The 14451-nt window shown below is 42.2% G+C and overlaps 1 protein-coding gene across 3 annotated transcripts in view; it reads left to right on the top strand.

Moving 5' to 3' along the window:
• The window catches only part of sema3c (sema domain, immunoglobulin domain (Ig), short basic domain, secreted, (semaphorin) 3C), a 151298-nt gene that overhangs the window by 8544 nt on the left and 128303 nt on the right, over positions 1–14451 (top strand). The window contains exon 1 of one of the 3 annotated variants that reach the window (XM_070897367.1): positions 6543–6802. The exons of 1 other annotated variant lie outside the window; for it this stretch is intronic. The gene's annotated coding sequence lies outside the window, so the exon portion shown is untranslated. Of the gene's footprint in view, positions 1–6542; positions 6807–14451 lie in introns of those variants that run through there. One more of the 3 variants, XM_070897366.1, reaches the window with a different exon arrangement.

Here is a 14451-nt window from a genome sequence, read left to right as displayed (position 1 = left end):
CCATGATCTTATTGAATGGCGGAGCAGGCTCGAGGGGCTAGATGGCCTACTCCTGTTCCTAATTCTTATGTTTATATCTGCAGATCCTCACACATCTACTTCACAATGACTATGAGGAATTGCCTCCACAGCCTTTGGGTCAGCATGAAACTACTTGCAGATGATCTATTCCATCTGTTGCAAGGACAGTTGCAATGTTTGTGTCTGGCCTGTACAACATTTTTGGCTCTTCCTCTGTTAAGTCTAGCACAGGAATTATCAACACTATCAGCTAATGTGCTGCCCACAGAAGTATGAAACAAGCGACTGATTTATCGGTCAGCATTGCCAGCTTTTTCATCTACTTTTCGAGAACAAGCACAAAGACGATGACACAGCTGCCTAATGTCACTACACTGCTGCTGTCGGCCACATTGTCCGCATGCCGGACACGAGACTCCCAAAGCAAGTGCTCTACTCGGAACTCCTACACGGCAAGCGAGCCCCAGGTGGGCAGAGAAAATGCTTCAAGGATACCCTCAAAGCCTCCTTGATAAAATGCAACATCCCCACTGGCACCTGGGAATCCCTGGCCCAAGACCGCCCTAAGTGGAGGAAGAGCATCCGGGAGGGTGCTGAGCACCTTGAGTCTCGTCGCCGAGAGCATGCAGAAACCAAGCGCAGACAGCAGAAGAAGTGTGCGGCAAACCAGTCCCACCCACCCTTTCGTTCGACGACTGTCTGTCCCACCTGTGACAGAGACTGGAATTCCCGTATTGGACTGTACAGTCGTCTGAGAACTCACTTTTAGAGTGGAAGCAAGTCTTCCTCGATTCCGAGGGACTGCCTCTGATAATGACAGTGGGTTTTTGATGGCTGTTAACAGTTTCCTTCTTTTTTGCCTGCATCAATTGTTTCTCCTCACCTGTGTAAGGGAAAATGGGAAGGCTTCTCCTCCCACGAGCGGGCCCCCTGATATAGAGGGTCGACGCTCGCCCCAACCCGCGTAACAGCCCCCAGAGTTAGCAGGCAGAGACGGATGGCAAGGTATAACGGTCTTTTATTACGAACGTCCGGGAACACCTCTTATCACAGCCGCCTGTGAGTGGAGATGCTCCACGAACAGCACAATCATACAACTTTTATACATTTCAAAAACCCCTCCGTTCCCTGGTAAGACCTCCCTCAATCTCTAATTGGACTACCTTATCAGTGCTACTTCTCTAATTGGACTACCTTATTAGTGCTACTTTGGATTGACAGGCCAAGACCCTCGTGACCACCTTAGGCCGTGACTAGAATGACTTCATTAGGTCAGAATTTGTTGATTCTCCTTGGTGCCCGTGAGTCCGCCTCGAGCCTCTTCGCAAGGTCTTATCAATGTCTGTTTATGTTCTCACATTGTATCCTGTCGGAATATTATTGAATTGATAACTTCTGGAGCCTTGGTACAAGGCTGAAGAGAGGCCTTTTACCTCCTTATGGGTCGGTGTAGGAACCAGCACTTTAACCCTTGTCCCGCTGGTACACCAATACCAAATTTCTCTGACACATGTATCCTGTAACTCATTCGATGCTGCCTCCTCAACTTCGCTAACTACATTCTCTGGGATTGGTACAGCCCTGTGAATGCTTGCAAATATTGGTGAGAGGGTGCAGGTTTGTGTCAAGTCTTGTCTTGTCCTGACCTTGCAAGCAGGATGCTGTTTCACACCTAAAATGACAGAAGAGTGACACTTCTGTCTCCAGACACCTTCAAACAGGGTTTGCATTGTAAGATAATGACTCTGCATGCTGTTTATGTGGATGTGTCTTTGGGAGTGAGTGAGAGATACAAGATGGTGCTGGCCCATAACTTGGGGAGACCAGAGGCTTTACCTTCTTTTACTCCCTTGATCCTGTTACCATGCGCAACATTGTCCAGGACGACCTCTTCAAAAAAAGTCAAGGGGGGCTTGAACCTTCCTCCAGTTCATGTCTGTCCCCTTGTATTAATGAGCATCTTTTCCTTTAGTTTAGTAAGTTGAAGCTGCACATACACAGTGATGGACACATGCCCATGCAGCAGCCAATCCTGGGTGTCACTAAGGACCCACGGATTATGCAACCTAGTTGTGTTGCTGTGCTTTTATATGTAAAGCCCTTTGAAGATATCAATGACATGAATGCATGATTTACCATGGCTTTCAATTGTAATTGACAGCTATAAAGTGTACCTTATGTGTATGCACAATCAGAAATGAAAGAGATGTAAATCTATGTGAGGACTTGTCATCAGCCAGCAGTAAATGTCAGATCTAGGTCTGGTTAATGATACTGTGGGTGGGGTGGCTAACCTTGGATAGTTCCCACTGTAGGCCCAAAGTGGGCCAGGAGTTTGCCTACGTATATTAGACTACATTAAATACACCAACCATGGGAAATGTTGTGAAATTGGCATCTAATCAAACCAATAATGCAAGACTACTTAATGAGACTCAAGATGGCCCAATCCTTTTACACTGTGAGTGGAAGTTTCACCCTTAAGTGCTTCCAAATAACAAGAGGGAACTAAGAGGATATGTTCAGAGAATAAAAGAAAGTGCCAATTGGCGATGTTATCAACTTTTATAAAGGCTTTGAAAATAATTACACAGGATTATAAAAATATTTTAAAACGCCCTTTAAAGTGACCAATTTTAACTACATTGCACAGAAAGTAACCGAACCTTGATATTCAGATTATAATTAGAAACTGCTTGATCTTCATTCTTGTGGATTCTGATATTGTATAAGAACATAAGAAATAGGAACAGGAGTAGGCCATACAGCCCCATGAGCCTGCTCCGCCATTCAATAAAATCATGGCTGATCTGATCATGGACTCAGCTCTACTTCCCCGCCCGCTCCCCATAACCCCTTATCCTCTTATCATTTAAGAAACTGTCTATTTCTGTCTTAAATTTATTCAATGTCCCAGCTTCCACAGCTCTCTGAGGCAGCGAATGCCACAGATTTACAACCTTCTGAGAGAAGAAATTCCTCCTCATCTCTGTTTCAAATGAGCAGCCCCTTATTTTAAGATCATGTCCTCTAGTTCTAGTCTCCTCCATCAGTGGAAACATCATCTCTGCATCCACCTTGTCAAGCCCCCTCATAATCTTATACGTTTCGATAAGATCACCTCTCATTCTTCTGAATTACAATGAGTAGAGGCCCAACCTACTCAACCTTTCCTCATAAGTCAACCCCCTCGACCCCTTCGATTTCTTGTTACCTTGTATTTACTCTGGGTATCCATCATTCTCTATTAATTCTGAAATTATTTTCTGTTACAGTTAGTGATCGATCAAAGCATGTATTATGGCCTTAATTTATTATAATATTCAAAAAGACTAATAATTTCTTGTCATATTGGCAAAAGATGAATTATTTATTCCACTGTTGATTACCATATTTTACCAAGATCTTCTCTCATGAGAAAATCTATAATATATAAAAATCTGTGAGCCCTTTCTGCCAATTTTTTGTCTATGAATTCTTGTGTCCACATTTATAATGGAAACTGCATTTGTAACCTTATGGGGCCAAAATTCAGGGTCCGGATAAGGCCTGTTTCCGCCGTTTTGCAGTGGCCATGTGGTAGAATCGAGTGGCCACCGCGTTGCAGTCCATTGGCCGCCCCGACCCAAATTCAGGTCGGGGATTTTTCGGCCTATCCCCAATTCCGCCCCGCTGCTGATAACCACCACAAGCACATCGTCAAAATGCGCACCGCCACCCTCCCTCACCCGCAGAATACTCTGCCCCAAATTTAGTTGAAAAAATCATTTCCCCGTCGTGCAATGCCCCCGACAGCGTTCTCTGTTGGTGCACCTTGTCTGCTCTCTCGCTGCTCTGGTGGTGCGGCGGCCATTAAAGGACCGAATGCCGCGGCCGCCATCTTATTTTTTTTGCTGGCTGACTTCCATGTTGGCAGGATTATTTCTCCCTCAAGTTTGGCCGGGCCGCTAACAGGCAGCCTGGCACTCCCTCTTGGGTGCCAGGCCGCTGGCCCGGCCGAAACCCTCCCTGGGGACCCAGTGGCCGAAGATGGAAATGCCCAATTCGCTCCCCTTTAAAGGAGGGGTGAGCACGTGGTGACGCACATGCGCTGTGATGTCACCACCGCGCGGCGGAGTCTCGATCTCACCCCAACTTCCACCCTTCAGCGTGCCTTACCACCACACTATGACCGACTTCTGGCTCAACGTTAAAAAATCTTCTAAGTGCTGAAAACCGATCCAGGGACTGCCTCAACGCACCTGGCGGAATAAAACTCCAAAAAAAGCTACATCCGCCAGCCTTCTGGTGGCCCTGAATTCCGGCATCTTGTAACGACGCTCTTGCTGGTGGAGATGCTACAGCACCACCACTAACAAAGGTTGGTGCTGTTCCCTGCATTTCTCTTGTAGCTGTCGTGCGGTGAAGATCATGTCCGTTGCACCCCTTAGTGGACGGAATCCGCATTGTGACTCTGGGAAGAGCTCTTCAGCCACAGGGAGAAGATGGTCGAAGAGGATTCTTGCAATGATTTTCCCAGTAACCGACAGCAGAGAGATTCCTCGGACTTGTCCCCTTTTTTGAAGATGGTCACTATTACGGCATTTCTGAGATCTCCTGGCATGTTTTCCTCCTTCCAGATAAGAGAGATGAGTTCATGCATTCATGCCAACAGTGCTTCTCCACAATATTTTCGTGCCCCAGCGGGGATTCCATCTGCTCTTGATGCCTTGTTGTTCTTGAGCTGATGGATGGCCTTTTCTACCTGTAACTTATGGTCTACAGGGCAGTAATGATACCCACCCTCCTATATGGCTTAGAGACGTGGACCATATACAGTAGACACCTCAAAGCGCTGGAGAAGTACCACCAGGGCTGCATCCACAAGATCCTGCAAATCCACTGGGAAGATAGACGCACCAACATCAGTATTCTCGATCAGACCAACATCCCCAACATCGAAGCACTGACCACACTTGACCAACTCCTTTGGGCGGGCCACATCGTCCACATGCCCGACACGAGACTCCCAAAGCAAGCGCTCTACTAGGGACTCCTACACGGCAAACGAGCCCCAGGTGGGCAGAGGAAACATTTCAAGGACACCCTCAAAACCTCCTTGATAAAGTGCAACATCCCCACTGGCACTTGGGAATCCCTGGCCCAAGACCGCCCAAAGTGGAGGAAGCGCATCCGGGAGGACGTTGAGTACCTCGAGTCTCGTCGCCAAGAGCATGCAGAAACCAAGCACAAACAGTGGCAAACAAGGCTCCCCACCCACCCTTTCCTTCAACGACTGTCTATCCCACCTGTGACAGCGATTTTAATTCCCGTATTGGACTGTACTCACTGAGAACTCACTTTTAGAGTGGCAGCAAGTCTTCCTCGATTCCGAGGGACTGCCTATGATGATGACCACTTGCATGAAGATGTAATGACAGGGTGCCAAGTTTACATAGCCAGTTTCCATTGTAAATTGGGCATTGGAATTTATAATGGGGAGATAGAAATAAGGGCAAAATGCATGACTTTAAAATGGAGACTCAGTGATATTTGCACGCATTGATCCATTCTCCCCCACCCTGTAACCGGTTTTACCTGAAGACTACACCTAGTCTTGGCCCTGCCTGCAAGAGATCAAATAGCATTACATGAAGAATGATGGAAAGTTGGAAAATTGGAAACAATTACATAAAGAATGATGGAAAGTTAGAAACAATTACAGGCCATATTCTCATGGAGATCAGAAGTTGTCACCTGAAATCAAGATGAGATTACAGCATATATAATTGTCTCCCTAACTGAAGCAATCACAATGCCAGGGTAGATTTCCATTAATACCAGAGACCTTCTGTCACAGGGCTGAACCATAGCTCCACTCCTCTTGGGATTGGCAAGGCAGTATTTATTAAGAGTCAACCACATAGTGTGCCACTAGAGTCACTTGTGAGACAGTTGTGAAGCAGTTGGGTTTTTGCAACAATCTGTCAGCTTTCATGGTCATTTTGTTTTCTAGCGCCAGCCTGCAAATGAGCAGAATTATTTATTCAATTTTCCAATTTACCATAGGGGCAGGGGTTTGACCACAAGTCATCTGAGCTGTGAGCCCTGTACCATAACCTCTAGGCTGCCGTACACTAATTGGTGCAGTTGTTGAAATGTTCCTTTTCATCACATATCTTGCCCTTGCCTTAAAGGAGCTGCTGTTTTACCCTGGGCAGTGCGCTCTGAACTGATCTTGTGTAAGGCTTTGATTGTATCTCTGTGATGCACCGGGTGATTGGGAGCAGATTAAAAACTGCCTGCTCTATATTCAGAAACACGCACTGCTTTATTTCACATTACATCCTGTTATGCCTTTTACTTTCCAACAGAATATTTCAGCAATGAGGATGTCATCTGATCATTATTTACAAGCAGCACATCATGTGATTTGCTAATCATGCAATCCAGTGTGGGGATAGCTGCAGGATTTGCGGAGTGGAGTGGTGGAGCAGGTCTCACTGTGCTTAATGTAATTGGAGACCTACAGTTTGCTGTGGGTCCCTCCCCAATCAGAGAGCGTCTTGACTGCAGCCTTGCTATTTGCTCTGACAGTGAGGAGCATGAGAGCGTATGTTTCAGCTGTCACAGGGATCTTAAGGAAAACCCTTTATATTGGCGGGGAGCAAGAAGACAATGAGCTTCCCAATGAGGTGTTAAACAAACCATGTCATGGTCAATTGTTCAGCGTTAAACTGATTAACTTCGAAACCACTCAGTCATTCAAAACAGTTTGCTGCAGGATACTCTCTGATTGATTGTAGGTAAGCACTGATTCTATATTGTGTAGTGATTTAGAAATGTGTGTGTGGAAAAAAGAATGGATCATTAATGTACTCCAGTTAAGAAAATTTGGAAAAAACAAGTTTGACTATTTAGTAACATTAAATGAGGATTTTAGTAAGTATGTAAGGTAATAATAGTTCATATCTAACCACTCATTGGCAGTTTCACTTTTTAACACAGATCATTTAGAGAACAGTACAAATCAGTATTCTTTGTGTTTTTGATTGTATTTATGCCATATAGACCAGACAAGTTCTACCACAACGAACACTTCAAGATGTAATGTAGAAAACATTTGAAATGTGAATCATATTCAGAACAGGTTGTTGAAATTCACTAGAATTGTGTAATTAATATTTTTCGAGTATGCTTATTAATCTATGATTTATAATTCATATGTTACAAAACCTATGTAGTGTTCCACAAATATTGCAAGCCTCTGCAGCACAGCATACTTTCCATATATTTACATGTACATTTTAGTTCTATGCGGTGGTGTAATTCCATCACCCTGCAATCTCGTGCAGTTAGCGTTACTGAATTGCAGAATGTCATCATTCAAAATACTGTATCAACTTCATTTGGCTTTGCACAGCAACAATCAGAAGGACATTCTGAACAGAAAGACTGTCAGTTCTGATTCATTCCCACATCTTATTTCCAAACGATTTAGGTTTTTAAAAGATTCCTATTTTGCCTTTTCTATAATTTTATGCTTTAAAAATATTGATAAGGAGAGATTAATTAATCATTTTGCAATAAGACATCATTACAATGCACATACATTTATACCATTTTAATTATGTGTGTAATTGCGCTAAATTACACTACAATTTTGATGGAGTGCATATTTCTATAACATAAATAATATAATTTGTGCCGTATGTGAATTGAATTTTGTGCTTTTTATACATATATATATGTAGCTGGCGGTGAGGTACAACGGTTCTAATTCAATATGATGATGTCATAAATATTGCAAGCAAAGCGTGTGTAATTTTTAAAAGTCAAGATTAAATTACTGCCTTTAACCCACTACCAGATGGTGGCTTGTATGATATGCTGCCTTCTGTTAATCTTTTCTTAAATTGTTAGATGTCAAACACACAGTATGGAATTAATATGAGTGCGAGAATAATACATAAAGCAGTGACATATGATCTAATGATACATGGCGTCATATAACTGACGTAATTGGGATACAGGTATATTTTCTGATTGAATGCTGGAAGATATTCTGCGCGGCATATGTTATTATATTCTGCCTCTCTCAGATGAATGCGACAACAGCTTTTGTCCATTGTATCAATGCCTTGCATTAACTCCTTGAGCACCAAGCACGAAGACTGGAAACATATTGTGAATTGTCCCCAGCAGCTCTTAAATATATTTAAGGCTTTACTTTTTTCAGGGGTAGAGCAATTTAGTTAGTCTCACCCCTCTGCTAATGTAAGATGGAGATTTGGGAGCCGAAATTGCCCCTTTGCACAAGGCCCATTGGTGCTGCCGGCTGGCACCAATGGTGCGCTAAAGGGTTTCTGCCCGGCTGCTGTGCACAGAACGCTCCCCTGGAATTGCCCGCGGGGGTCGTCAGGCGAAAAGGGGTTTGTGTTGCCCCCGATGATGATGTATCGCCATACGCGCCGACCCCTTATTGCCCCGCGCCAACCACTTTGCGTCCCGCAGGGGCCACCATCATTTTTGTGTCGGCTGACTTTTCAGTCGGCCCAACAATGGCGGCCGCTGGTTCAGCCGGGCCACCAACAGACAGGCTGGCACCCCCTCTAAGGTGCTGGGCCACTGGCTCAGCCAACGCCCTCCCTGGTGGCCCAATGGGCGACACCGAAGGTGCTGCTCTGATTGCAGCGGCCCTCCCCTTTAAGTACATGTAATTTATTTTTTTCTTACATTTGTGTCTGAATAATGACATGTGAGATCAACCAGTTTAGGATTAATATTAGTGAAGCAAAGTTATGCCTGATCTCACAATAACATTGTTATTCTGCTATTAATATCATTTTCTGTGTTACGTGTGAGTGAAAAACAACAGAGATGGTCAGTCCAGGAAGACGCAAGTGTCCATGGAGATGCCAGCAGTCTAAGGGTTACATTTGCTGCATGCCATTTTTCAAATAGTTTAGTGCTGATTTTTGCATTTTTTCAATCTAAATCAGTATATTATGTTCATAGGCTCCTGTGCAGGATTACAAAATCAGTTTGAAAAACTTCACTATAAATTTAGAAAAATGTCTACATTGTATCCAATAGTAAAATAAGACATTTAAAATGAAATAGCTAGTTTCAACAACATTAAATTAAACTTTCAGATGAAAGAAAAGCATTTTGAACCAATCACAAAATGTCAGTAGACGTACTGCTGTGAATTGCCATCATTGTCAAAGTACATGGTCACCTTGCAGAATAATACACATGGTTAGCAGGGAGCACCGAGGTTGCAATTTATTCTCGGATGATGTCGAAAGTAATGAGAGTAAAGTAGACCATCTGAGATTAAACAGTATCACCTCAGTCCTTCAATCTGCTACTTCCTTGGAATAGCTCTTCAATTTGTTGATGACCTCTCAGTCCCTCAATGTGTTATGGCTTTATTAAACATTCAAAGATATGATATTCTGTATATTAAGTTTATACAAAATGTAGTGATATCGTTTTTGCATTTTGAAGTGTTTTATTGCTGGTGAGGGTGTTATGGCAGGTAGCGAAGGGCATTCTGCTGCCGCTTGTGTCTGGATTTATTTTACGAGCCAATTTAATGGAATGTCAAGGAAGAATTATCTAGTTTTAATGCAAAAGGCTGGGCAAGAGGATTTTCCAACACTTCACAAAGTCACAAGATAATTACTGATGAGGAAGGCCAGGTTAACGTTTTCCTTGACCGTAACAATCTTGTATACCTCTATAAGATCAGCTCTGGGATGCTGCCATTCCTGGTTGAAAAGCCCTTGTCTGTTCAGTCTGTGCCCTGACACTGGGGATTATCCTCATTGTTGTCCTCGGCACCGCCTCCAGTGCTTGAATGTCTCTGTTGTTTCCTGTAAAGTGCATGACATGTGCAAAGCTTTGCTAACAAAGAAGTGTATTCTGATTATCTCAAAAGTTTTGTTTTTTTACTTGAAGCGCATGTGTACTGTGTACAATTGAAAATTGTATTACTTTAGCACTTTACTCAATTCACTGGATACAAGAACTACTGTTTGTGTTGATGTATTAGATTTGGTTAGGAATGATGATGAATGGAATGTCTTGTGACTTTTAATAAGGATCAAATCAGATTAAAGCTCTTGAATATTGTCCATTTCTTTGTCGTACACCTTATATTCTTGGTCATGATGGATGCTCAGTCATATTCTCAGTATAAGTTACACTTGAGCCCCAGCTTGGCAAAGAAGTTGAGGTTGGTTCATTGAAGAGCTTCTAAAATGATCCCCTTATAGCTGTGGATTCTACCTTCATTTATATATCAATGCTGCGTGTGATGTTGATCATGAGATACATACACATTATTAGCCATAAGCTTAATTGGTGCAATTATAGTAGTGAGATAGTTTCTGTTGTAAAATATAGATTCCCGGCAATTTATTTCTGTCAATGATCGCTCTGCAATGAGTTGCAGTGGAAAGACCATCATTGTACAATACATTGTATTCTATTCTGAATGTTTCATTTTTGAGAGGGAGAAAAATGCACTTTTTCTGCAATTTGGCATAGTTTTAAAATAATGTTTAATTTAGTTTAAATTCCACATGCAGAAATGGTGAAGATAAGGTGAATTCTGAATCCATCCAATATGAACCGACTTAACTGATAATTTTCTGATTGTGCAGAAAAGTGTTTCTCTTTATTTTAACATATGTGTTCAGTTATAGTCACAGAAATGAACAGAAATTATTTTCAATACTCTGTGGGTAAGAATGCAAAACACAGCAATCTTTCAATATGGATAGAATCTTTCAAGTAAACGCTAATTTGGCCTTGCACATTTTTAAGTAGTACGAGAATGCTACCCTCGTACTAAGTGCTGGGAGGAGAGAAGAGGACAAAGGTTAAATAAACTCCAACGTTTGCTCAACAAAATTCTGCCAGCCATAACTAAATTATTTCAGGGACCATATATATCTAGGAATTGATGTGTTTACATATATACACACCAATTCCTAGATATGAAGGTGCATTTCCTCAACAAGTGGTTGACATTTTACTGGTACTCACCCAAAGAATATGTCTTGGCAAAACAATCATTGATATGGTATAACTCTTACTAATACGCAGATGCCTTATTCATTATTCTCTGCTACCTATAGGAATACATCAACCTTCCAGTGTTAGTTGGCTGAATGAAACTTTAGAGAAGACCGATGATTACTTCTGTTTCATCTAATTTCAGAACGTTTGTAAAGACAAATATTTACAGTGAGACCTTCTAACATCATAAAATATTTGGGGCAGATCTGAAAATTCTTCAGGTAATGGTTAACATTTCTATATCAACCCAGTATCACAGGTGACTGAGCATCTACAGCAAGACAGATGGCTGTAACCCTGAGGCCCAAACAATCTGTCAGTCGGGTTCAGCTGCCTCTGTAGAGTGGTGAGGTTTCACAGGTCTCAAGCTGTCAGATGAAGCACTGTCTCAGGAAGAGGGGGTGAGTGGGGGATTCGAAACGTGCATGATCATCATCTCCACCCTCCGACCCCCTCCCAACCACCTTCCATCAGCAACTCAAATCACAGAGTGCACTTGCAGCAATCACAGAGAAACCTGTGTCTCAGACTGTTCAATTGATTTTGTTGAAGACACACGTCTGCTGGGCAAGAGAAACTCCTCAAAAGGATAAGAAAAATCCCCATCTTTGAAACAAATGCACCTTTCATTCAACAGCATTGCTAACTTTATACAGGGGGATCGAACTGAATAACAAAGAATGTATTATGTTTGAGTAAGATGCTCTTTTCCTGCCATGTAAAAAGATCACACATTTGATTTTCCAGTAAAACCACCTGATATCCTATTAGTGTTACCACTGGAGAGTGAGGAGCATAAATCAGCTCGATCTGTTCTGACCACCCGAGAGGTATTAAGGTCAATTGTAGCACTCCCACTGCCATTCCAACTGAGATTGACAAATTCAGCACAGACTGGAGATTGACCTTGGAACTTTCCTGGTCTGTATGGTTCAGAGTCACACGGGTAATAACTTTGTCCATTAATCCATAGGGAAGGGGGAGGCATGGAAACTAGCATTGTACTCTTACATTTAGATAAAATGTCACCTCGCAGGAAGGTGCATGGAAAAACCCAGCAAACATCATGGTATCAGTTGGCAGACGTAAAGAAAATTCATCTGTGCTAGGAGAAGGCATGAACACCAGTGGAAAAACTTTAATGGAGATGCGTACGCACAGTGTGCCTGGATATGTGGGAGAGAAGTTTAAAAAAAATCTACAGATATGTTCAAGCTTTCACACACTCTTGGGATCAGAAAAGTTTTCAGAAACATTTGAACAAAATCTGAGCTGCAAGATAATAGCACAGCCTTCAAACACATTCCCAGCCATCTGTTATTCTTTAGGAGTGTCAAAAATTAACATGAGATTAATATGACAGCTTGCTACCCCCTTATCACCATTCTTGATGGACCCAACTCTTTCAACTTTGGCGGTGTCCTTCACTTTAGACATTTGTTCTCACCTAGGTTTCTCAATAGAAATAAGTGTCGGCAAAGTTATATTAGTACATTGTACTAGGAGCACGACAATATGAGAGACAATTGTGAGATCCTGTAGTCCTGGGGGAGTATGGGTTACAGAATCGGGGTGACAATATTGTAGCGCTCTGTGACTGTACCACCTGTAAGCACAACTCCCCATTGGAAACCCAAGATCATAGAATTAGCCCTCGGATACACAAATCTATTTTACAGGTTCATACAAATGTATATTTGCCTCTTTGATATAAATACAAATGCAATATGGATTTGAGCAACCAACTGAGACCCACTATTGATATTGTGCTTTGCAACAGGCAAAGAGAATTTCTTGAAGATGAAAGGCTAGAAATTGAATGCAGGAATATTTGGGCAGCACTAAAGAGTTCAGTGATGAATGATGGATTTAATATTGATTGAAGTTTTTTACACTCTGGCATGAATGTTTGTAAAACGTTCATCTTACATATTTTCCATGTACGACAAATGGATGTAATAGGATATTGAGTTGTACGTCCCGATTTTTGAATAACAATGGCAGCTTTTAAATCTGCTTGCCATATGTTGCCTTCAATACAAGCTCCACACTCTGTGATCGAAGCTCTCAGTTGTGATTATTACTCTAGGTTGTTCTTTCATATTTCTCTGTTGAGTACACTTAAATTCTTTTCTTTTACAATTGATCTATCCACGGAACGATTTACCATTAATATTTCTTTAAAAGTAACCATTTATGTAATTACTTTTAAAAGGGCAAAGTTGTAATTTATTAGGAATACAGAATATTATGTGTTAATGACGGATCAGTGTAATACTTCAAGAGCTTGTGCCACTGACAAACTGGCTCACACATAAAATTCCATACAGGTCAATAATTAATGTTAGCATGAGTGTGATGATGGCTGAAGCAGACGGTGGTTGTGTGCACAAAGCATAATTTCAAAGGAAAAATATTTATTCCTCAAAGCCAGAAAACTAGTAAGTGTTTACATTTTTCACACATAGTATCCCACACTTGTGTGGTTGATGGAAACAATGTTCATTCCTGAAACATTTTTCCAAGAGTGGGCCTTGTCAATATACAACGAAGACACCAGATATCTGGAAAGATCCATGAGCAAATTTGCATAGGGTAAATAAGATCAGAGAGATGAATGCATGGCTCAAGGACTGATGTGGGAGAAATGGGTTTCAATTCATAGGGCACTGGCACCAGTACTGGGGTAGGAGGGAGCTGTTCCATTGGGACGTGCTTCACTTCAACCAGGCTGGGTCCAGAGTCCTCGCGAATCGAATAACTAGGGCTGTAGATAGGGCTTAAACTAATTAGTGGGGGGCAGTGATCCGACGAGCGGAAATATAAAAAGAGAAAGGAGCAGGCAATAGTGCAGGTTAGCAATAGGGGTAATGATAATCACAGTGTGACAGGAGGGTCAGAGCGTATAAGACAAAATTAAAAGCTCTATATCTGAACGCACGCAGTATTCGTAACAAGATAGGTGAGTTAACGGCACAAGTAGAAATAAATGGGTATGATCTGATAGCCATTACAGAGGCGTGGTTACAAGGTGACCAAGGATGGGAACTGAATATTCAGGGTTTTTGTCATTTCGTAAGGATAGGCAGAAAGGAAAAGGAGGTGGGGTAGCTCTATTAATAAGGGATGAGATCAGTGCAGTAGTGAGAAATGATATTGGCTCAGAAGATCAAGATGTAGAATCGGTTTGGGTGGAGATAAGAAATAATAAGGGAAAGAAGTCACTGGTGGGAATGGTCTATAGGCCCCCAAACAGTAGCCACACTGTAGGACAGTGTATAAATCAATAAATAATAGAGGCTTGTAAGAAAGGTGCGGCACGGACATGATGGGCCGAAATGGCCTCCTTCCATGCTGTAA

Source organism: Pristiophorus japonicus, chromosome 13, assembly GCF_044704955.1.
Source record: "Pristiophorus japonicus isolate sPriJap1 chromosome 13, sPriJap1.hap1, whole genome shotgun sequence".
NCBI lineage: Eukaryota > Metazoa > Chordata > Chondrichthyes > Pristiophoridae > Pristiophorus > Pristiophorus japonicus.
This window is presented reverse-complemented; position numbering and strand designations above follow the sequence as displayed.